Source organism: Heptranchias perlo, chromosome 21, assembly GCF_035084215.1.
Source record: "Heptranchias perlo isolate sHepPer1 chromosome 21, sHepPer1.hap1, whole genome shotgun sequence".
In the NCBI taxonomy this organism is placed as follows: domain Eukaryota; kingdom Metazoa; phylum Chordata; class Chondrichthyes; order Hexanchiformes; family Hexanchidae; genus Heptranchias; species Heptranchias perlo.
In genome coordinates this window covers 2,746,829-2,769,965 of record NC_090345.1, presented here as the reverse complement: position 1 = coordinate 2,769,965, position 23,137 = coordinate 2,746,829, and positions in this window count along the sequence as shown.

Here is a 23,137-nt window from a genome sequence, read left to right as displayed (position 1 = left end):
TAGGCGACCCGCTCAACTTGTCTACACATACAAGGAATAAAAATTTCATTAACTGCTTAAACTATTATTGCAGGTGGTGACAAAATCATATCTATTAATGACACTGAGTTGATTGCATTTAAAAGGGGACAAAGACACTGTCACCTCAAGGCAAGTGTAATAAAAATGTTGACATTTGTCTTTTTGTTTGTTCAGCCTGCGTCTCTCTCTCTCTCTGTCTCTCTCTCTCTCTCTGTCTCTCTCTCTCTCTCTCTCTCTGTCTCTCTCTCTCTGTCTCTCTCTCTCTGTCTCTCTCTCTCTCTCTCTCTGTCTCTGTCTCTCTGTCACTCTCTCTGCCTGCCTCTCTGTCTCTAATCTCTCTCTCTGTATGTAATCTCTCGCTCTGTCTTTCTATCACTCTCCCTCTCTCTCTCTCTCTCTCTGTCTCTCTCTCTGACTCTCTGTCCCTGTCTCTCTCTCTCTCCCTCTCTGTCTGTCTCTCCCTCTCTGTCTGTCTCTCTCTCTCTCTCTGTCTCTCTCTCTCTCTCTCTCTGTCTCTCTCTCTCGCTCTCTCTCTGTCCCTCCCTCTCTCTCTCTCTGACTCTCTGTCCCTGTCTCTCTCTCTGACTCTCTGTCCCTGTCTCTCTCTCTCTCTCTCTGACTCTCTGTCCCTGTCTCTCTCTCTCTCTCTCTCTCTGACTCTCTGTCCCTGTCTCTCTCTCTCTCTCTGACTCTCTGTCCCTGTCTCTCTCTCTCTCTCTGACTCTCTGTCCCTGTCTCTCTCTCTCTCTCTCTCTCTGTCCCTCTCTCTCTCTCTGACTCTCTGTCCCTGTCCCTCTCTCTCTCTCTCTCTGACTCTCTGTCCCTGTCTCTCTCTCTCTCTCTCTCTCTGTCCCTCTCTCTCTCTCTGACTCTCTGTCCCTGTCTCTCTCTCTCTCTCTCTGTCCCTCTCTCTCTCTCTTTCTGTCCCTCTCTCTCTCTCTCTCTCTGTCCCCGTCTCTCTCTCTCTCTCTGTCCCTCTCTCTCTCTCTCTCTGTCTCTCCCTCTCTCTCTCTCTGTCCCTGTCTCTCTCTCTGACTCTCTGTCCCTCTCTCTCTCTCTGACTCTCTGTCCCTGTCTCTCTCTCTCTCTCTTGCAGTCTCCCATCTCGCTCAGGACCTTGATCTGTCCGATGCCACACTGATATCTTTTTAAATCTCAATTTGTCACATGTCAAATAAATAAGGATGAGACCAAGAGAATCAAGGCAGTTCCAATCAGTTGGATTCAGCTTTTAGTGGGCCTGCGGCCCCAGTCCATCCCCTGGGAGGACTCTCAGATCTCTCTGAGGACCGCGTTGTTCTGTGAAGGGTCCTGAACTGATTATTCATTTCCCTTCTCTTCCCTCCCTCACCCTCTCCTCCCCTTAAAGAAAACCTCTTACAGTGAAGCCTGTTAATGATAGAATGGTCTTCACTTGCAAGGGTCGGTGTGATGTGGCTCTGCACTCTTGACGGTTAGAAAGAGCTAACATTGTAGCCGTGGTTCAGTCGAGAGCTCTCTCGCCTCTGAATCAGAGGGTCGAGGTGTTCAAATCCCACTCCAGACATTTGAGTACATGATTCAGGCCGACACTCCCAGTGTAGTACTGAGGGAGTGCTGCACTGTCGGAGGGTCAGTACTGAGGGAGCGCTGCACTGTCGGAGGGTCAGTACTGAGGGAGCGCTGCACTGTCGGAGGGTCAGTACTGAGGGAGTGCTGCACTGTCGGAGGGTCAGTACTGAGGGAGCGCTGCACTGTCGGAGGGTCAGTACTGAGGGAGCGCTGCACTGTCGGAGGGTCAGTTCTGAGGGAGCGCTGCACTGTCGGAGGGTCAGTACTGAGGGAGCGCTGCACTGTCGGAGGGTCAGTACTGAGGGAGCGCTGCACTGTCGGAGGGGCAGTACTGAGGGAGCGCGCACTGTCGGAGGGTCAGTACTGAGGGAGCACTGCACTCTCGGAGGGTCCGTACTGAGGGAGCGCTGCACTGTCGGAGGGTCAGTACTGAGGGAGCGCAGCACTGTCGGAGGGTCAGTACTGAGGGAGCGCTGCACTCTCGGAGGGTCAGTACTGAGGGAGCGCTGCACTGTCAGGTGGATGTAAAAGATCCCATGGCACTAGTTTGAAGAAGAGCAGAGGAGTTTTCCCCGGTGTTCTGGCTAATTTATCCCTTGACCAGCATCACTAAAACAGATGATCTGGTCATTATCTCATTGCTGTTTGTGGGATCTTGCTGTGCGCAAATTGGCTGCTGCGTTTCCTACATTACAACAGTGACCGTAATGCACCTTGGGATGTCCTGAGGTTGTTAAATGTGCTATAGAAATGCAAGTTCTTTATTCAAATGATAGGTTGGGCCAGATGTGGGTCAGTGTAGTGTTACAGCAGTGGACTTCCCCTTCAGAGTCCCATCAATCTATCGATGGGCCCTTTCGACACGCTGATAGGAAAGTAGGTATTAACGTAAGGCAGTCTGGAATGGGAGAAAATGTTCAGCTGATGAAACCTACTCCTGCCGCAGTCCATGCCTGATCAACCTCGAGCATGACTCTCCCCCCAACAATCTCTCTACTCCCCATGAATCAACCACATCCATGAATATCCAGACTCAACGATACCAAAGCTCCCCTGGCCGGCCTCCCATCTTCCACCCTCTGTGAACTTTAACTTATCACTTTGGGAAGTCCTGTGTTCGTGAATAAATGCAAGTCTTTCTCTCCTTCTTCCTGGGGGCCTGAGCTACAGTGGGGAATGGGTGGGTGGGTGGGTGGGGCCTGTAGGGTCACCTCTCATCCCGCATCAGAGACATATCCTGACCAAAGACAACTGGAAAATCCCAGCTCAGGGGGAGCAGTCCCTGGAGGTCACGAGCTCAGCTGTCCTGGGATCTCAGCATCAATATCCAGACCCTGTCCACTTGTTCTATCAGAGACCAACACACACACAGCAGAACGATCAGGCAATGAACCATTCACCGAAGCATCGTTTCTGCAATTATCCCTTAATGATTCTCATCTTTCAAAAAACAAGACCAATATCAGCGCAGCTAAACCATTCCTTTTATCTAATCATTTCAATGTATTATAATGTTTAAATAATGAGCCTGCTCCACACATTTAAACAGATGAATGTTCTGTGTTAATCTGCCTTTTAATTTTTAATTATGATTGGTTGTGAGTCCCATGCAGCCCTAATTAGGATTGAAACACATGGATTAATAAACAGGTACTGCAGACCTGAACAGATAGAGAGCAGAGTCCTCGGACTTCAGTATAGTTGTGCAAATACTTTACACAAGTGTGCACACATACACACATACACATATGCGCACAGATGCAGCCGTACCATCACAGAATGATACACTCACAGACACAAACACACACTCACAGGCAGACACAAACACACACTCACAGGCAGACACAAACACACACTCACAGCTAGACACAAATACACACTCACAGATAGACACAAACACACACTCATAGGAACATAGGAACAGGAATAGGCCATTCAGCCCCTCGAGCCTGCTCCGCCATTTGATAAGATCACGGCTGATCTGTGATCTAGCTCCATATACCTGCCTTTGGCCCATATCCCTTAATACCTTTGGTTGGCAAAAAGCTATCTATCTCAGATTTAAATTTAGCAATTGAGCTAGCATCAACACAAGAGGCCGGAATTGGAGGAGCGCAGAGATCTCAGAGGGTTGTGGAGGTTACAGAGATAGGGAGGGGTGAGGTCATGGAGGGATTTGAACACGAGGATGAGAATTTTTAAATCGAGACGTTTCTGGACCGGGAGCCAATGTAGGTCAGCGAGCACAGGGGTGATGGGAAAGTGATGAGTTAAATTTTACGGAGGGGGCAAGGTGGCCAGGAGAGCATTGGAATATTTGAGTCTGGAGGTAACAAAGGCATTGAGGAGGGTTTCAGCAGCAGATGAGCTGAGTCAGGGGCGGAGACGGGCGATGTTACGGAGGTGGAAGTTGGGGGTCTCTGTGATGGTGGGGGGATGGGATCGGAAGCTTAGCTCAGGGTTGAATAGAACACTGAGATTGTGAACAGTCTGATTGAGCCTGTGGCAGTGGCCAGGAAGAGGGGTGGAGTCGATGGCTAGAGAACAGAGGGACCGAAGACAATGGCTTTGGTTCTTCCAAATTTTAAGCGGAGGAAATTTCGGCTCATCCACTACAGGATGTCGGACAAGCAGTGTGACAAATCAGAGACAGTGGAGGGGTCGAGGGAGGTGGCGGTGAGGTAGAGCTGGGTGTCGTCAGCGTACATGTGGAACCTGACGGAGGAGAGGCGTTGGAGGAGGATGGTGTGGTCACCCATGGCAAAGGCTGCAGACAGGTGGAGAAGGATGGGGAGGGATAGTTTACCATCGTCACAGTCACACAGGATGTCATTTGTGATTTTAAAAAGGGCCATTTCAGTACTGTGGCGGGACGGAAACCTGATTGGAGGGATTCAAACATGGAGTTGTGGGAAAGATGGGCACGGATTTGGGAGGCGACAAAACGTTGAAGGACTTTGGAGAGGAAAGGGAGGGTGGAGATGGGGCGGGAGTTTGCAGGGACAGAGGGGTGGAGGGTGGGTTTTTTGAAGAGGGGGTGACGACATAGAATTACATAGAATTTACAGCACAGAAACAGGCCATTCGACCCATTAGATCTGTGCTGGTGTTTATGCTCCACACGACCCTCCTCCCTCCCTGCTTCATCTCACCCTATCAGCATATCCTTCTATTCCTTTCTCCCTCGTGTGTTTATCCAGCTTCTCCTTAAATGCATCTACACTATTCACCTCAACTACTCCTTGTGGTAGCGAGGGATATAGATGAGTGGGCAAAAATTCAGCAGATGGAGCATCAAGTGGGAAAATGTGAACTTGTCCACTTTGGCAGGAGGAACAGAAAAGCAGTGTATTATTTAAATGGAGAGAGATTGCAGAACTCTGAGGTACAGAGGGATCTGGGTGTCCTGGTACATGAATCACAAAAAGTTAGTATGCAGGTACAGCAAGTGATTAGGAAGGCAAATGGAATGTTGTCATTTATTGCAAGGGGAATGGAATATAAAAGTAGAGATGTTTTGCTACAGTTTACAGGGCATTGGTGAGACCACATCCAGAATACTGTGCGCAGTTTTGGTCTCCTTATTTAAGAAAGGACATAATTGCTTTGGAGGCGGTTCAGAGAAGGTTCACTCGACTGATTCCTGGGATGAGGGGGTTATCTTATGAGGAAAGGTTGGACAAGTTGGGCCTGTATACACTGGAGTTTAGAAGAATGAGAGGTGATCTTATTGAAACATATAAGATCCTGAGGGGACTAGAAGGGGTAGATGCTGAGGGGATGTTTCCCCTTGTGGGAGAGACTAGAACTCGGGGCCACAGTTTAAAAATAAGGGGTCTCCCATTTAAGACGGAGATGAGGAGAATTTTTTTCTCTGAGGGTCGTGAGTCTGTGGAACTCCCTTCCCCAGAGAGCGGTGGAGGCAGGGTCACTGAATATTTTAAGGCTGAGTTAGACAGATTCCTGATTAACAAGGGAGTCTTTTTTTTATTATTCGTTCATGGGATGTGGGCGTCGCTGGCAAGGCCGGCATTTATTGCCCATCCCTAATTGCCCTTGAGAAGGTGGTGGTGAGCCGCCTTCTTGAACAACTGAGTGGCTTGCTGGGCCATTTCAGAGGGCGATTAAGAATCAGCCACATTGCTGTGGGTCTGAAGTCACATATAGGCCAGACCGGGTAAGGACGGCAGGTTTCCTTCCCTAAAGGACATTAGTGAACCAGATGGTTTTTACGACAATCCGGTAGTTTCATGGTCACCATTACTGATACTAGTTTTATTTATTCCAGATTTATAATCCAAGGTTATAGTAGGTAGATGGGAAAGTAGGGTTGAGGTCACAATCAGATCAGCCATGATTTTATCAAATGGCAGAGCAGGCTCGAGGGGCCGAGTGGCCTACTCCTGCTCTTAATTTGAATGTTCGTATGTTCCACATTCTCACCACTCTCTGGGTAAAGAAGTTTGTCCTGAATTCCCTATTGGATTTATTAGAGACTATCTTATATTTATGGCCCCTCGTTCTGGTCTCCCCACAAGTAGAAACATCTTCTCTACATCTACCCTATCAAACCCTTTCATAATTTTAAAGACCTCTATCAGGTCACCCCTCAGTCTTCTCTTTTCAACAGAAAAAAGCCCCAGTCTGTTCAGTCTTTCCTGATAGTTATAACCTCTCAGTTCTGGTATCATCCTAGTAAATCTTTTTTGCACCTTCTCCTGTGCCTCTATATCCTTTTTATAATATAGAGACCAGAACTGTGCACAGTGCTCCAAGTGTGGTCTAACCAAGGTTCTATACAAGTTTAACATAACTTCTCTGCTTTTCAATTCTATCCCTCTAGAGATGAACCCCAGTGCTTGGTTTGCCTTTTTATGGTCTTATTAACCTGCGTCGCTACTTTGTGTATCTGTACCCCCAGATCCCTCTGCTCCTCTACCCCATTTAGACTCTTATTATCCAAGCAGTATGTGGCCCCCTTATTCTTCTGTTCAAAATGTACCACCTCACACTTATTTAGTTTGAAATTCATTTGCCAATTACACGCCCATTCTGCAGGTCTTCCTGTTTAACCTCTACCACCTAGAAGGACAAGAGCAGCAGGTACATGGGAACAACACCACCTGCACGTTCCCCTCCAAGTCACACACCATCCCGACTTGGAAATATATCGCCGTTCCTTCATCATCGCTGGGTCAAAATCCTGGAACTCCCTTCCTAACAGCACTGTGGGAGAACCTTCACCACACGGACTGCAGTGGTTCAAGAAGGCGGCTCACCACCACCTTCTCAAGGGCAATTAGGGATGGGCAATAAATGCCGGCCTCGCCAGCGACGCCCACATCCCGTGAACGAATAAAAAAAAAATGTTGTCACAGTCCTCCTCGGTATTAACTATACTCCTCAATTTTGTGTCGTCTGCAAGTTTGAAATTGTATTTCTGATTCCCGAGTCCAAATCGTTTATGTAAATGGTGAACAACAGTGGTCCCAGCACCGATCCCCGTGGAACACCACTTCCCACCTTTTGCCAGTCTGACTAATTACCTTTAACCCCTACTCTCTGTTTCCTGTTTTCTAGCCAGCTTGACATCCATTCTGCTGCTTGTCCCCTGATGGGAGATTTGAAGGGGAGGGGGACAGTACCTGGGGAGAGGGAACCGTTAACAATATCACCTAGCATGGGGGCCAGGACTGGAAGTTGGGTGATCAGCAGTTTAGTGGAATAGGGTCGAGGGAGCAGGAGGTGGGTCTCGTGGATGAAATGAGCTCAGAGAGGGCATGAGGGGGATGGTCACTGAGTCGGTAACTAGACGGCATCAATTTAAAATCACAATCAAAGAACAAAGGGAGAGGTTCAGAGAATTCTTTTATGCTCAGGTCATTAGGACATAGTCTCTCCTCATAATTGAAGCCTATCAATTCTGGGATCATGGAAAGCCCGAACGGAAACAACGAGGAAAGCAGGATCCAAAATATTTTTAAAAGGGAAGTGGAGAAATATTCGTAAAAGAAACTTGAAAAGAGTATGGAGAGAGGATTGATAAAATAGAGAGAGACAAGAAAGGTTGGCAGAGAGAGAAAGTTTTCAGATGGGAGGAGGAGAAGGATCGTCTATCAGACGGGAAGTGAAGTTGTTCCATGGCAGATGAATGTGGTTGGATTGTTCCATGTACTGCAAGGAACTACTAAATCACCCGGGGAAAACACAAGCACTCCTGTACCGCACATTGACTGGGATCGTAAATCACAATAATCTCACTCTCCATGGGCCCCGAACTCTTCACTGAACTTAATTAGTGTGATCAGTATTAGTATGAAGGGGACCATCATTATTTCACTTATACCCAGTGTGTACTGTACGTGTACAGGAGCTGGGACTGAGACATACATGGGTCGTACAGAACCAGATGGGAGTGAATTGTTCCCTTTTACCTGTTGAGTGCTGTATTTGATGGGACAGAGTAGAGGGAGTTTTACTCTGGTAGGAAGAACAGAAAAACAGAATACTTTTTAAATGGTGAGAAACTATTAAATGTTGGTGTCCAGAGACTTGGATGTCCTCATACATGAAACTCAAAAAGCATGCAGGTACAGCAAGCAATTAGGAAAGCAAATGGTATGTTGGTTTTATGGCAAGGAGGTTGGAGTACAAGAGTAAGGAAGTCTTGCTACAATTGCACAGGGCTTTGGTGAGACCTCACCTGGAGTACTGCGTACAGTTTTGGTCTCCTTATCCAAGGAAGGATATACTTGCCTTAGAGGCGGTGCAACGAAGGTTCATTAGATTAATTCCTGGATGAGAGGGTTGTCCTATGAGGAGAGGTTGAGTAGAATGGGCCCATACTCTCTGGAGTTTAGAAGAATGAGAGGTGATCTCATTGAAACATATAAGATTCTGAGGGGGCTTGACAGGGTAGATGCTGAGAGGTTGTTTCCCTTGGCTGGAGAGTCTAGAACTAGGGGGCATAGTCTCAGGATAAGGGGCCGGCCATTTAAGACTGAGATGAGGAGGAATTTCTTCACTGAGAGGGTTGTGAATCTTTGGAATTCTCTACCCCAGAGGGCTGTGGATGCTCAGTCGTTGAGCATATTCAAGACTGAGATGGATAGATTTTTTGACTCAAGGGGAATCAAGGGATATGGGGATCGGGCAGGAAAGTGGAGTTGAGGTTGAAGATCAGCCATGATCTGATTGAATGGCGGAGCAGGCTCGAGGGGCCGTATGGCCTACTCCTGCTCCTATTTCTTATGTTCTTATGTTCTAACCTGTGCTGTTTGATGGGACAGTGTAGAGGGAGCTTTACTCCGTATCTAACCCGTGCTGTACCTGCCCTGGGAGTGTTTGATGGGACAGTGTAGAGGGAGCTTTACTCTGTGTCTAACCCGTGCTGTACCTGCCCTGAGAGTGTTTGATGGGACAGTGTAGAGGGAGCTTTACTCTGTATCTAACCCGTGCTGTACCTGCCCTGGGAGTGTTTGATGGGACAGTGTAGAGGGAGCTTTACTCTGTATCTAACCCGTGCTGTACCTGCCCTGGGAGCGTTTGATGTTGACACTGGGTTCCAGGAGTTCAATGTGTTCTCTTCACAGCATTAAAATCTTGCACTTGCTGATCACTAAAATTTATAAGGGAAAAAGTCCTAAAATGCCCTCAGCACACTGTCCTAATCTAATTTATTCTGTCCCAGGATCTCAATCTTGTTTAACCCCTCCCCTCTCTCCATCTCCCCTTCCTTTCACCATTTCCATGATTTGAAATTAATCTCGATGTCGTCCTAATCTCTGCCTTTTGATTTAGCTCTCCTGCTCTTTCCAATCTTGTTCCTGTCCTGCTCTCTCCGTCATTCCCCATCAACACTGGTTCAGAAATAAAAGTGAGTTTCAGTGAGTGGGGAGCGTCAGGTAATGCGGGACAGTCCCACCTCTAACCAGCAGGTGACAGGAGAGAGTTACAGCTGGCGGCCCGTTCACTGCAAATGGTGATTCAGTCACACTAGGCTAGTGGGTCTTTTCCAAATTAATCCCTGCTAAATTTGTAAATTGCAGCACAGAAAAGAAAGAACGAGGGAGGAGAAAGGGGGAGAGGTAACTGTTGCTCAGAGCCCTGGCCCAGGAATGTTGGTCGGACTGTGTGTGGGTACAGGAGACACTGGCCTCCTGATAAGACGGGTTAGGTACAGACGGAGGTGCAGGGCTGGGAGTGTCTGGTTTCTGCCCTGGCAGTGCAGGGGAACTGAGCCAGGGAGTAGAGTATGGTCCTCAATCACTCACCACCTCATAGTGACACGGCACAGTGTAGAGGGAGCTTTACTCTGTGTCTAACCCGTGCTGTACCTGCCCTGGGAGTGTTTGATGGGACAGTGTAGAGGGAGCTTTACTCTGTATCTAACCCGTGCTGTACCTGCCCTGGGAGTGTTTGATGGGACAGTGTAGTGGGAGCTTTACTCTGTATCTAACTCGTGCTGTACCTGCCCTGGGAGTGTTTGATGGGACAGTGTAGTGGGAGCTTTACTCTGTATCTAACTCGTGCTGTACCTGCCCTGGGAGTGTTTGATGGGACAGTGTAGTGGGAGCTTTACTCTGTATCTAACCCGTGCTGTACCTGCCCTGGGAGTGTTTGATGGGACAGTGTAGAGGGAGCTTTACTCTGTGTCTAACCCGTGCTGTACCTGCCCTGGGAGTGTTTGATGGGACAGTGTAGTGGGAGCTTTACTCTGTATCTAACCCGTGCTGTACCTGCCCTGGGAGTGTTTGATGGGATAGTGTAGAGGGAGCTTTACTCTGTATCTAACTCGTGCTGTACCTGCCCTGGGAGTGTTTGATGGGACAGTGTAGAGGGAGCTTTACTCTGTATCTAACCCATGCTGTACCTGCCCTGGGAGTGTTTGATGGGACAGTGTAGAGGGAGCTTTACTCTGTATCTAACCCGTGCTGTACCTGCCCTGGGAGTGTTTGATGGGACAGTGTAGAGGGAGCTTTACTCTGTATCTAACCCTGTACCTGCCCTGGGAGTGTTTGATGGGACAGTGTAGAGGGAGCTTTACTCTGTATCTAACCCGTGCTGTACCTGCCCTGGGAGTGTTTGATGGGATGGTGTAGAGGGAGCTTTACTCTGTATCTAACCCGTGCTGTACCTGCCCTGGGAGTGTTTGATGGGACAGTGTAGAGGGAGCTTTACTCTGTATCTAACCCGTGCTGTACCTGCCCTGGGAGTGTTTGATGGGACAGTGTAGAGGGAGCTTTACTCTGTATCTAACCCGTGCTGTACCTGCCCTGGGAGTGTTTGATGGGACAGTGTAGAGGGAGCTTTACTCTGTATCTAACCCGTGCTGTACCTGCCCTGGGAGTGTTTGATGGGACAGTGTTGGGGGGTGCTCCAATTCCCAGCACTAATCCCCCATTTAACGAGCCCCACATTCCGTACTCTGCACATTTCAAAGATCAACAGGCTCTCGATTGGCCCACCACAGCCCCGGCAATATAAATCGCTGTTAGTAAAATGGATTCAATTTAGAATTTGCTGCAGATTTATGGCATCTCGTTTTAATAGCTGTCCAGTCTTAACACATTTCAGCTGTAGAAATAAATAAATATTTAAAACATCTCGCATTGAAAACCGATGATTTAATGAAAGTGAGAAATGCGTTGAGCACGAATTTGTCAGACTGCATTGTGTTCCCATGAATTACATAAAACAGGGATGGTCTGAAGATCTCTCACAGCAGACTGTGTCTGGGTAATCCCACACATTCAACTGATTGAAATGAAATAAGGAGCTGTGAGATATAAATTACATTTTTATTATTGTTCTTCATTGTGTCTCCGTTGTAAGATGGGCCTTTGTTCCCTTTAATGTCGGAGCTTTTCCGGCACTGCACAGGTTACATTATTGAAAAATCAGGACACAGCACGATTGAGGAGAGGAGAGGGGAGGAGGAGAGGGGAGGAGAGAGGGCAGAGGGGTGGAGGAAGGGGAGGAGAGGGGAAAGGAGAGAAGAGGGAGGAGAGTTGCAGGGAGGAGGGGAGGGAGAGAGGGAAGAGGGGAGGGAGGGGGAGATGGAGGAGGGGAGGGGGAGGGAAGGGGGAGGGGAGAGTCGAGGGGACGGACTCGCGATTGCAGGAGGTTGAGGGTGTCTGACGTGGGTCATGATTGGACAGTTCTGAGCTGCAGAGGAGGAGTGAGTCACAGTTGCACCTCAAAACTGCGGGACACCTTACTTTGTTCCATCTTGGAATCCTCGAGCTTTTAAAAGCCAAACTTGGCATCATCGACTCCCACTGCTGCCTGAGCCTTGCTGCAGGAGGGCTCTTGGCCCCTCTCACTGGTTTCTCAATAAACCATTTCATATCTCCACTCATCAAAACCCAGGTGCAACTGGATGAGGAAAGTCCATTGGCTGATGATCCCTTGCTACATAGAATTACATAGAATTTTTTTTTATTCGTTCATGGAATGCGGGCGTCGCTGGCGAGGCCGGCATTTATTGCCCATCCCTAATTGCCCTTGAGAAGGTGGTGGTGAGCCACCTTCTTGAACCGCTGCAGTCCGTGTGGTGACGGTTCTCCCACAGTGCTGTTAGGAAGGGAGCTCCAGGATTTTGACCCAGCGACGATGAAGGAACGGCCGATATATTTCCAAGTCGGGATGGTGTGTGACTTGGAGGGGAACGTGCAGGTGGTGTTGTTCCCATGTGCCTGCTGCTCTTGTCCTTCTAGGTGGGAGGTGCTGTCGAAGAAGCCTTGGCGAGTTGCTGCAGTGCATCCTGTGGATGGTACACACTGCAGCCACAGTGCGCCGGTGGTGAAGGGAGTGAATGTTTAGGGTGGTGGATGGGCTGAAAGGTATGATTCTGTGAGTATGGCAATGTCAGGCTGTTGCTTGACTAGTCTGTGGGACAGCTCTCCCAATTTTGGCACAAGTCCCCAGATGTTAGTAAGGAGGACTTTGCAGGGTCGACTGGGCTTGGTTTGCCATTTTTGCCATTGTCGTGTCTAGTGCCTAGCGGTCCGATGCTGGGTGGTCCGTCCGGTTTTATTCTTATTATGACTTTTTTTAGCGAGATTTTACAACCGAGTGTCTTGCTAGGCCATTTCAGAATCAACCACATTGGTGTGGGGTCTGGAGTCACATATAGGCCAGACCGGGTAAGGACGGCAGGTTTCCTTCCCTAAAGGGCATTAGTGAACCAGATGGGTTTTTACGACAATCCGATAGTTTCATGGCCATCATTACTGATACTAGTATTTTAATTCCAAATTTTTAAAATTTAATTAATTGAATTTAAATTCCCCATCAAGGGATTTGAACTCGTGTCTCTGGATTATTAGTCCAGGCCTCTGGATTACTAATCCAGTAACATAACCACTATGCTACAGCACAGAAACAGGCCATTCGGCTAAACTGGTCCATGCCGGTGTTTATGCTCCACACGAGCCTCCTCCCTCCTTACTTCATCTCACCCTATCACCATATCCTTCTATTCCTTTCTCCCTCATGTGTTTATCTAGCTTCCTCTTAAATGCCTGTGTTATTCACCTCAACTACTCCTTGTGGGAGCGAGTTCCACATTCTCACCACTCTCTGGGTAAAGAAGTTTCTCCTGAACTCCCTATTGGATTTATCAGTGATTCTCTTATATTGATGACCCCTAGTTAGTAAAGTGTGCTGTAATTGCTTGCATTATCTTGATATGATGTGCTACAGTGTGTTCAGTAATGTTGATTAATTGTCATTAATTGCAGGTATTAAGACCACACTTCCACCCAGGCTTCGAACCTTCCCCATTGATTGTCAGAGCCATTGGTGGCTCAGGGCCAGCTCTCTGTACGAGAGAGCGGATATGGGAGAGCAGAGTGTGGGGTAATATCACTGAGAGCTTCATGATCATCAAGTGAAGAAATGAAGAAGCTTGGAGTAGGAAGGGAATTCAGGAGAAATGTGTTCACCCAAAGACTAATACAGTTACTGAATATGTTCCCAGGGAAGGACATTGAAGACGACAGTTTAAATAGAGTCAAGGGGCAATTAGATGAACATCTGGGTAGAGAGGAATATGGTGGGTAGGTGGGTAGGTGGGATTGAGGGATATGGGGAGTAGGTGGGTAGGTGGGATTGAGGGATATGGGGAGTAGGTGGGTAGGTGGGATTGAGGGATATGGGGAGAAGGTGGGTAGGTGGGATTGAGGGATATGGGGAGAAGGTGGGTAGGTGGGATTGAGGGATATGGGGAGAAGGTGGGTAGGTGGGATTGAGGGATATGGGGAGAAGGTGGGTAGGTGGGATTGAGGGATATGGGGAGAAGGTGGGTAGGTGGGATTGAGGGATATGGTGAGAGGGTGGGTCGATGGGTTTGAGGGATAGGTAGATTGGCCTATCAGAAAGGTGACAGTCATGTTGGGCCTAATGGCCTATTCCTGTTGCTAATAATTCTAATTTTTTACTGAATCAGGTTTCCCAGGGAGCCCTTTCACTAAGAAGACATACTGTACGGGCCGAATGCAATACAGGTCTCCCCTCCACATATATGGACAAGGAATTTTGACGAACCATCTCAGAGACAAGGTTTGAAGATTATCCTGATAGGGTGAGATGAAGTAGGGAGGGAGGAGGCTCGTGTGGAGCATAAACACTGGCACGGACCAGTTGGGCCGAATGGCCAGTTTCTGTGCTGTACATTCTATGTAATCCTGTGATAAAGCAGCAACGACACCAATCTCGGGCTTCAAAGCCTGTAGAATGTAGGAGGACGGGCAGAGTGAGGGAGGTGAGGAGTCCCACAGTTTCGAGGTGCTGGAAAAGAATGAGTGAGAGTAGAGTAGTTTAATTAAAGAAAGCTGCATGATGATAAAGGGAAACAACGACATTCAAACTGGTAACTCGGGGAGTTCCAATACGTACCCTGACCAACCCTGGCACCGGCTGTGGTGAAATCTTCACCAATCCCAACACTTATTTTCACTTCACCTTCGAAAGTCCAACTAGCATCGGCTGCACATCTGACCCTCGATCAATGGGAATGGGTTTGAACTCCCCTCGAGTTACTTTGCGTCACTGAGGTCTGTCTTGTTGACTTTGAGAACTCCCAGAAACAATTAGCAAGCTGGCACAGGCCCTTCCACTTGAACACTAATGTTTTATGGGTGGAGGTTTGGGACAAGCTCTCTTGAGATTGAGTCACACTTGAGACCGCAGTCAGACACACTGAACCTTGTATTGTCTGTTTCTCAAAAGTGTCATAAAAGTGCGGTTAATTGGCCATGGACTATACTCATTCAGACCACCCCACGTGAGGGGGGGGGCGGGCGTGAGAGACACCCAATCATTGCAATAAACCAAAACCTTGTTCTCCATAAACAAAGAAGTCCTCGATTAGCCAACTGCTTTGAGTGATCAGGCTGTGGACAACTTCATGCTCTGAAATGCAGATAGACATTGAGGTAAGTAGAATTTTGGGATGAGGACTTGTCTTACATAGAATTACATAGAATGTACAGCACAGAAACAGGCCATTCGGCCCAACTGGTTGGTGTTTATGCTCCACACGAGCCTCCTCCCACCCCTCTTCATCTCACCCTATCAGCATATCCTTCTATTCCTTTCTCCCTCATGTGTTTATCCAGTTTTCCCTTAAATGTATCTACATTATTTGCCTCAACTACTCCTTGTGGGAGTGAGTTCCACATTCTCACCACTCTCTGGGTAAAGAAGTTTCTCCTGAATTCCCTATTGGATTTATTAGTGACTATCTTATATTTATGGCCCCTGGTTCTGGTCTCCCCCACAAGTGGAAACATTTTCTCTACGTCTACCCAATCAAACCCTTTCATAATCTTAAAGACCTCTATCAGGTCACCCCTCAGCTTTCTCTTTCTAGGGAAAAGAGCCCCAGCCTGTTCAGTCTTTCCTGATAGTTATAAGCTCCTTGCGGTATCGCCCTCTCTCCTGCTCTATTCAGTCTCGGTGTTGTCTTGTACTCTGGTCCTTGTCGCTTCTCCTGGGTGCCTCCCCCATTCTCTGGATCTTGAGTGCCCACCGAACCAACTCTTGCTCCCTCCCATTTCTTCCCCTTCACCTGCAGCCAATGTCCTCTGTTACTGCACCCAAGGCATGTGTGAGACATGACGGTGAGTGTCAGCAGGCAATTGAACTGTAGAGGGCATCACAGGTGAACTCAGGAAGGATATATTGGCCTTGGAGAGGGTGCAGTGCAGATTCACCAGAATGATACCGGGGCTAAAAGGGTTAAATTATTAGGTTGCAGAGACTAGGCTTGTATTCCCTTGAATATTGAAGATTAAGGGATGATCTAATCGAGGTGTTTAAGATGATTAAAGGATTTGATAGGGTCGATAGAGAGAAACTATTTCCTCTGTTTGGGGGAGTCCAGAACAAGGGGGCAGAACCTTAAAATTAGAGCCAGGCCATTCAGGGGTGATGTCAGGAAGCACTTCCTCACACAAAGGGGAGTGGAAATCTGGAACTCTCTCCCCCAGAAAGCGCTGGATGCTGGGGATCAATTGGTGCTTTCAAGACTGAAAACGATAGATTTTTGTTGGGTGAGGGGATTAAAGGTTATGGAGCAAAGGTGAGTAAATGGAGTTAAGATACAGATCAGCCATGATCGAACTGAATGGTGGAACAGGCTCGAGGGGCTGAATGGCCTCCCCCATTCCTGTGTTCCAATTCTGCCCTTATCTGGTGTCCACAGACACACATCACAGTCACTGGGTAGCGATCAGGAGCAGGAATCCTGGCCGGATTTATTCCCTCACTAACCAGGAGGGTCGCAGGTTAACTGGTCTCATCTGGGGCAACATTTGGGGCTTCAGTTGCAATTAAACTGGTCTCCAACTCTCAATAACACAGTGAGCTCATCAAGATCAAGACTCAATGGACCGTCCCTGCTTCTAACTCACTGTCTCCAGGACTTTGAAACTGTGCAGCTCCTCCCCTCCCTCAGTCCCCCCACTTCCCTCTACAATCTACAGGCTTTTAAAACCCAGGCCTGGTGTCATTTAATTACTTCTTAATCTATCTCTTAGTCTTCTCTCTTACACATTCCAGCCGTGCTCATGTCCTGTACCGTGAGTCTCGACCTTTCACCTGGGCTTATGGATGAAAGTAAATGAATGCAATTCTCTATATTACGATGCAGTACGATTAATGTAGGACCGCGTGAATTTATTAAAACTGGGCTTGGTCACTGTCATCCGCAAAATAAGACCATAAGAGATAGGAGCAGGAGTAGGCCATTCGGCCCTTCGAGCCTGCTCTGCCATTTAATAAGATCATGGCTGATCTGATCTGATCTGATTTGATAACTAGATGAATTTATAGTTCATGAATAATTCGATTATATCTGTAAAGCATCAGGGATAATGGAACCATAACTGTGACCATGTGGATCGACTGACTGACTCTCGTTGGACTCACAACTGCAAGAGTCTCCCAGCCTCCAGAGGGACCCATTCAATTAGTTTCCTTTAATCCCTGCAGTAACCCTGAGACTGATGAAAGACTCAAGTCCGACACACACACAGGTGTTTAAATCGAAGCTCAACCATTCACGGAATTCACTTCCGCTTCTCTTTTCATGTTTTCAACCCTGACCCCCTGTGGGACCGGGCCCTTCCCCTGACCCCCTGTGGGACCGGGCCCTTCCCCTGACCCCCTGTGGGACCGGGCCCTTCCCCTGACCCCCTGTGGGACCGGGCCCTTCCCCTGACCCCCTGTGGGACCGGGCCCTTCCCCTGACCCCCTGTGGGACCGGGCCCTTCCCCGGGTGCCCTCTGGGACCGGGCCCTTCCCCTGACCCCCTGTGGGACCGGGCCCTTCCCCTGACCCCCTGTGGGACCGGGCCCTTCCCCTGACCCCCTGTGGGACCGGGCCCTTCCCCGGGTGCCCTGTGGGTCTGGGCCCTTCCCCTGGTGCCCTGTGGGACTGGGCCCTTCCCCTGACCCCCTGTGGGACCGGGCCCTTCCCCGGGTGCCCTGTGGGTCTGGGCCTTTACCCTGACCCCCTGTGGGACTGGGCCCTTCCCCGGGTGCCCTGTGGGACCGGGCCCTTCCCCGGGTGCCCTGTGGGTCTGGGCCCTTCCCCTGGTGCCCTGTGAGACTGGGCCTTTACCCTGACCCCCTGTGGGACTGGGCCTTTACCCTGACCCCCTGTGGGACTGGGCCCTTCCCCTGACCCCCTGTGGGACCGGGCCCTTCCCCTGACCCCCTGTGGGACCGGGCCCTTCCCCGGGTGCCCTGTGGGTCTGGGCCCTTCCCCTGGTGCCCTGTGAGACTGGGCCTTTACCCTGACCCCCTGTGGGACCGGGCCCTTCCCCGGGTGCCCTGGTTGTTGTCTGGGCAATACTGATAGTTTGAGAGGAAGTGTCCAGAAAATGTTGGTGTTGTTTCAGTGTTTGTTTGTTTTTCTCCATTTGTTGAATTTGAAATCCTTGCGCTCACTCCTAACTCTCCCCATGGCCTTTCCCCAACCCTCCTGTCGCTCTACGTGAAGTGCACACCCTGATTTTGGCCACCGTTGTAGCCCCTTCCCCCTGTTCCACCATCGATGATTGGGCCCTCAGCTGCCCCTGCTCTGGAACCCCCCCCCTAATCCCTCCCCTAATCCCTCCCCATACCTCTTGCCACTCCTTTAAAAGCCTCAAACACATGAGAGATGATGGGCAGGGAGATTAGTTATCCATCCAGCCTTTCCTCTGCCACAACAACAACGACTTGCATTTATATAGCGCCTTTAATGTAGTAAAACATCCCAAGGTGCTTCACAGGAGCGGTTATCAAACAGAATTTGACACAGCTACATAAGGAGATATTAGGACAGGTGACCAAAAGTTTGGTCAAAGAGGTGGATTTTAAGGAGCGTCTTAAAGGAGGAGAGAGAGGCGGAGAGGTTTAGGGAGGGAATTCCAGAGCTTAGGGCCCAGGCAGCTGAAGGCACGGCCGCCAATGGCGGAGCGATTAAAATCGGGGATGGACAAGAGGCCAGAATTAGAGGAGCGCAGAGATCTCGGAGGGTTGTAGGGCTGGAGGAGGTTACAGAGATAGGGAGGGGAGCGAGGGCCATGGAGGGATTTGAACACGAGGATAAGAATTTTAAAATTGAGGCATTGCCGGACCAGGAGCCAATGTAGGTCAGCGAGCGCAGGGGGTGATGGGTGAACGGGACTTGGTGCGAGTTAGGATACAGGCAGCAGAGTTTTGGATGAGCTGAAACTTACGGAGGGTGGAAGATGGGAGGCCGGCCAGGAGAGCATTGGAATAGTCAAGTCTAGAAGTACCAAAGGGCATGGATGAGGGTTTCAGCAGCAGATGAGCCATGGTGCCCTGAACACCATAATTTGCAACAACCCCCCACCCACCGGAAACCACGTGATCTCCTGGGAGCAGCCAGAAAATAGCTGCAAACCTCCTGCCAATTCGAGGTCATGTGATCAACTCTCCCATACTAATCACTCTCCAATTACCTTAAATAAATTCTCTCTCTGAAACCTACTTCTCTGGTAAGATTACTTGCTAATTGAAAAAGTAGATCATTATTTAATTGATTCATTTCACCTTAATTGAGTGTGTAATCTAGATAAATTAACAAAGTAAATAGAAGTAAAAAGACATCGGACAGGTCTAATTACAAATATTGGACTAACACTTAAATACAAGAAGAGGAGAAATTTACAGGACTGTGGGGAAAGAGCAGGGGAGTGGGACTAATTGGATAGCTCTTTCAAAAGAGCCAGCACAGGCACGATGGGCCAAATGGCCTCCTTCTGTGCTGTCTGATTCTCTGAACACTCTCACACTTCACACAGACCAAAGATGCAGCAATTGACTCAGTCACAGCTCCCCATCAAACTGTTGGAGGTGCCGTCTTTCAGATGAGACGTTAAACCGAGGCCCCGTCTGCCCTCTCAGGTGGATGTAAAAGATCCCACGGCCACTATTGGAAGAAGAGCAGGGGAGTTCTCCCCGGGGTCCTGGGCCAATATTTATCCCTCGACCAACATCATCTCAAACAGATTATCTGGTCATTATTTCATTGCTGAGTTAGCTGAGAACAGCGAGGGGAGCGGGAGAGCTCCACAATTTGCCTCAGTGCCCCCGGGCTAGAGATGGGAAAAATTAAAAGTGTGGGTGTGCGTGCCTCAGGTAAGATCAGACTTGGTTGTGACGCAGCACGTGGCTGAATAGCCCGCCAGTATTCACTATCTGAGTCTGCATGGGATCGAGGGGCTGAGAGCAGCCAACACTCACAGAATTCATACCCTGATGAGATTCAGTGCCTCAGGAGAGAGGGGGATGAAATAGGAGGAAAAAACTAAAGTGTGTTGAGTTTGAATGAGGCTGAGAGAAATCTGGTCTGAACAACAATCGCTGTGTTTATCATTGACAAATATCCCCTCAGCCACAAGCATCTGGTTTCACTCTGGCACTGAAGAGAGAATGGTTCCTACTGACACACATTGCACAGATCTCCATCCCTGTTACACTCTCCCTCCCCCTTTCCCCCTCCACCTCTCCCTCCCCTGCACCTCCCCTTCTGCCCTCTCCCCTTCCCTCTCCCTCCCCTTCTCCCCTCTACTCTCTCTCTCCCTCCCCTCTACTCTCTCTCTCCCTCCCCTTCTCCCCTCTACTCTCTCCCTCCCTTTCTTCCCCCCCCCTCCCTCCCCTTCATCCCTCTCCCCTCTACCTCCTCCTCTCCCTCTTTCTACCAGCCCATCGAGAGCTGAGCCACAATTTAACAATCCGGGAGACTCTTCCGATGGGAATGTGGTTCAGGCCCTGGGATCCTCAATGCCTTCACTCTTTCATCGAGCCCCATCCGGAAATCGGTCCTCCAGGATTTGAAGAATTTCTGCACCCAAGCTCTTTTTTTCTGAAATCCGAGGCGGTCAAATTAATTCTTTCAATAAATCATCAGAGTTTTCAATAAACCACAGACGCGGGTCAGAAGCCCGAACCTTACACAGAGCAGGACAGTTACTTGATGAAGGATAATACCCACAGCACACTTCATGATGACAGTCAGAGCAGAGGAATTGTTCGGAACAGGAAAAGGCTGCTGGAACCAACGAGCCCAGCTCTTTCTGCTCGATCACCCACCCACCTTCTCTCCATATCCCTCAATCTCACCCACCCACCTTCTCACCATATCCCTCAATCCCACCTACCCACCTTCTCTCCATATCCCTCAATCCCACCTACCCACCTTCTCCCCATATCCCTCAATCCCACCTACCCACCTTCTCCCCATATCCCTCAATCCCACCTACCCACCTTCTCTCCATATCCCCCAGTCCCACCTACCCACCTTCTCCCCATATCCCTCAATCCCACCTACCCACCTTCTCTCCATATCCCTCAATCCCACCTACCCACCTTCTCTCCATATCCCTCAATCCCACCTACCCACCTTCTCCCCATATCCCTCAATCCCACCTACCCACCTTCTCCCCATATCCCCCAGTCCCACCTACCCACCTTCTCTCCATATCCCCCAGTCCCACCTACCCACCTTCTCCCCATATCCCTCAATCCCACCTACCCACCTTCTCTCCATATCCCCCAGTCCCACCTACCCACCTTCTCCCCATATCCCCCAGTCCCACCTACCCACCTTCTCTCCATATCCCCCAGTCCCACCTACCCACCTTCTCTCCATATCCCTAAATCCCACCTACCCACCTTCTCTCCATATCCCCCAGTCCCACCTATCTACCTGCTACTTCAAATCCCAGGCTTTTCTTTGTAACATTATTGGGTTGATGGTTTTGAGTTTCTTTTTGCAGCCTGTTCTGAGCGCTGTTGCCTCATAGAAGGATAAATGTAATATCAGGTCACAGAGATCTGTTGTGTCAGAATTCTGAGCTGTCTCACAATTAAAACTAACAGAGACGGAATCTTTCTATAATTGATCCAGAAAACTATTTGCACTGGTTGGTGGTTTGGTAACGAGCTGCCCTAAATTTAAGAGTTTCATCAAAAGAATAAAAGGGGAGATTAGGAGAGATGTTTTTGAACAGGGTTTTTCTCCATTTGTTCTTGGGATGTGGGCGTCGCTGGCAAGGCCATTTATTGCCCATCCCTAATTGCCCTTGAGAGGGTGGTGGTGAGCCGCCTTCTTGAACCGCTGCAGTCCGTGTGGTGAAGGTTCTCCCACAGTGCTGTTAGGAAGGGAGTTCCAGGATTTTGACCCAGCGACGATGAAGGAACGACGATATATTTCCAAGTCAGGATGTATTACAGTGACGGGTGTGGTGTATATCATTGTGCTATAGTGAGGGGTGTGGGGTATATCAGAGAGTGTTACAGTGAGGGGTGGGGGTTATATCGGAGAGTGTTACAGTGAGGGGTGTGGGGTATATCAGAGTGTTACAGTGACAGGTGCGGGGTATATCAGAGTGTTACAGTGAGGGGTGTGGGGTATATCGGAGAGTGTTACTGTGAGGGGTGTGGGGTATATCAGAGTGTTACAGTGACAGGTGCGGGGTATATCAGAGTGTTACAGTGAGGGGTGTGGGGTTATATCGGAGAGTGTTACAGTGAGGGGTGTGGGGTATATCAGAGTGTTACAGTGAGGGGTGTGGGGTATATCGGAGTGTTACAGTGAGGGGTGCGGGGTATATCAGAGAGTGTTACAGTGAGGGGTGTGGGGTATATCAGAGTGTTACAGTGAGGGGTGCGGGGTATATCAGAGAGTGTTACAGTGAGGGGTGTGGGGTATATCAGAGTGTTACAGTGACAGGTGCGGGGTATATCAGAGTGTTACAGTGAGGGGTGTGGGGTATATCAGAGTGTTACAGTGAGGGGTGTGGGGTATATCAGAGTGTTACAGTGAGGGGTGTGGGGTATATCAGAGTGTTACAGTGAGGGGTGTGGGGTATATCAGAGTGTTACAGTGAGGGGTGCGGGGTATATCAGAGTGTTACAGTGAGGGGTGTGGGGTATATCAGAGTGTTACTGTGAGGGGTGCGGGGTATATCAGAGTGTTACAGTGAGGGGTGTGGGGTATATCAGAGTGTTACAGTGAGGGGTGTGGGGTATATCAGAGTGTTACAGTGAGGGGTGTGGGGTATATCAGAGTGTTACAGTGAGGGGTGTGGGGTATATCAGAGTGTTACAGTGAGGGGTGTGGGGTATATCAGGGCGTTATAGTGAGGGGTGCGGGGTATATCAGAGTGTTACAGTGAGGGGTGTGGGGTATATCAGAGTGTTACAGTGAGGGGTGTGGGATATATCAGAGTGTTACAGTGAGGGGTGTGGGATATATCAGAGTGTTACAGTGAGGGGTGTGGGGTATATCAGAGCGTTATAGTGAGGGGTGTGGGATATATCAGAGTGTTACAGTGAGGGGTGTGGGGTATATCAGAGTGTTACAGTGAGGGGTGCGGGGTATATCAGAGTGTTACAGTGAGGGGTGTGGGGTATATCAGAGTGTTACACTGAGGGGTGTGGGGTATATCAGAGAGTGTTACAGTGAGGGGTGTGGGGTATATCAGAGTGTTACAGTGAGGGGTGCGGGGTATATCAGAGTGTTACACTGAGGGGTGTGGGGT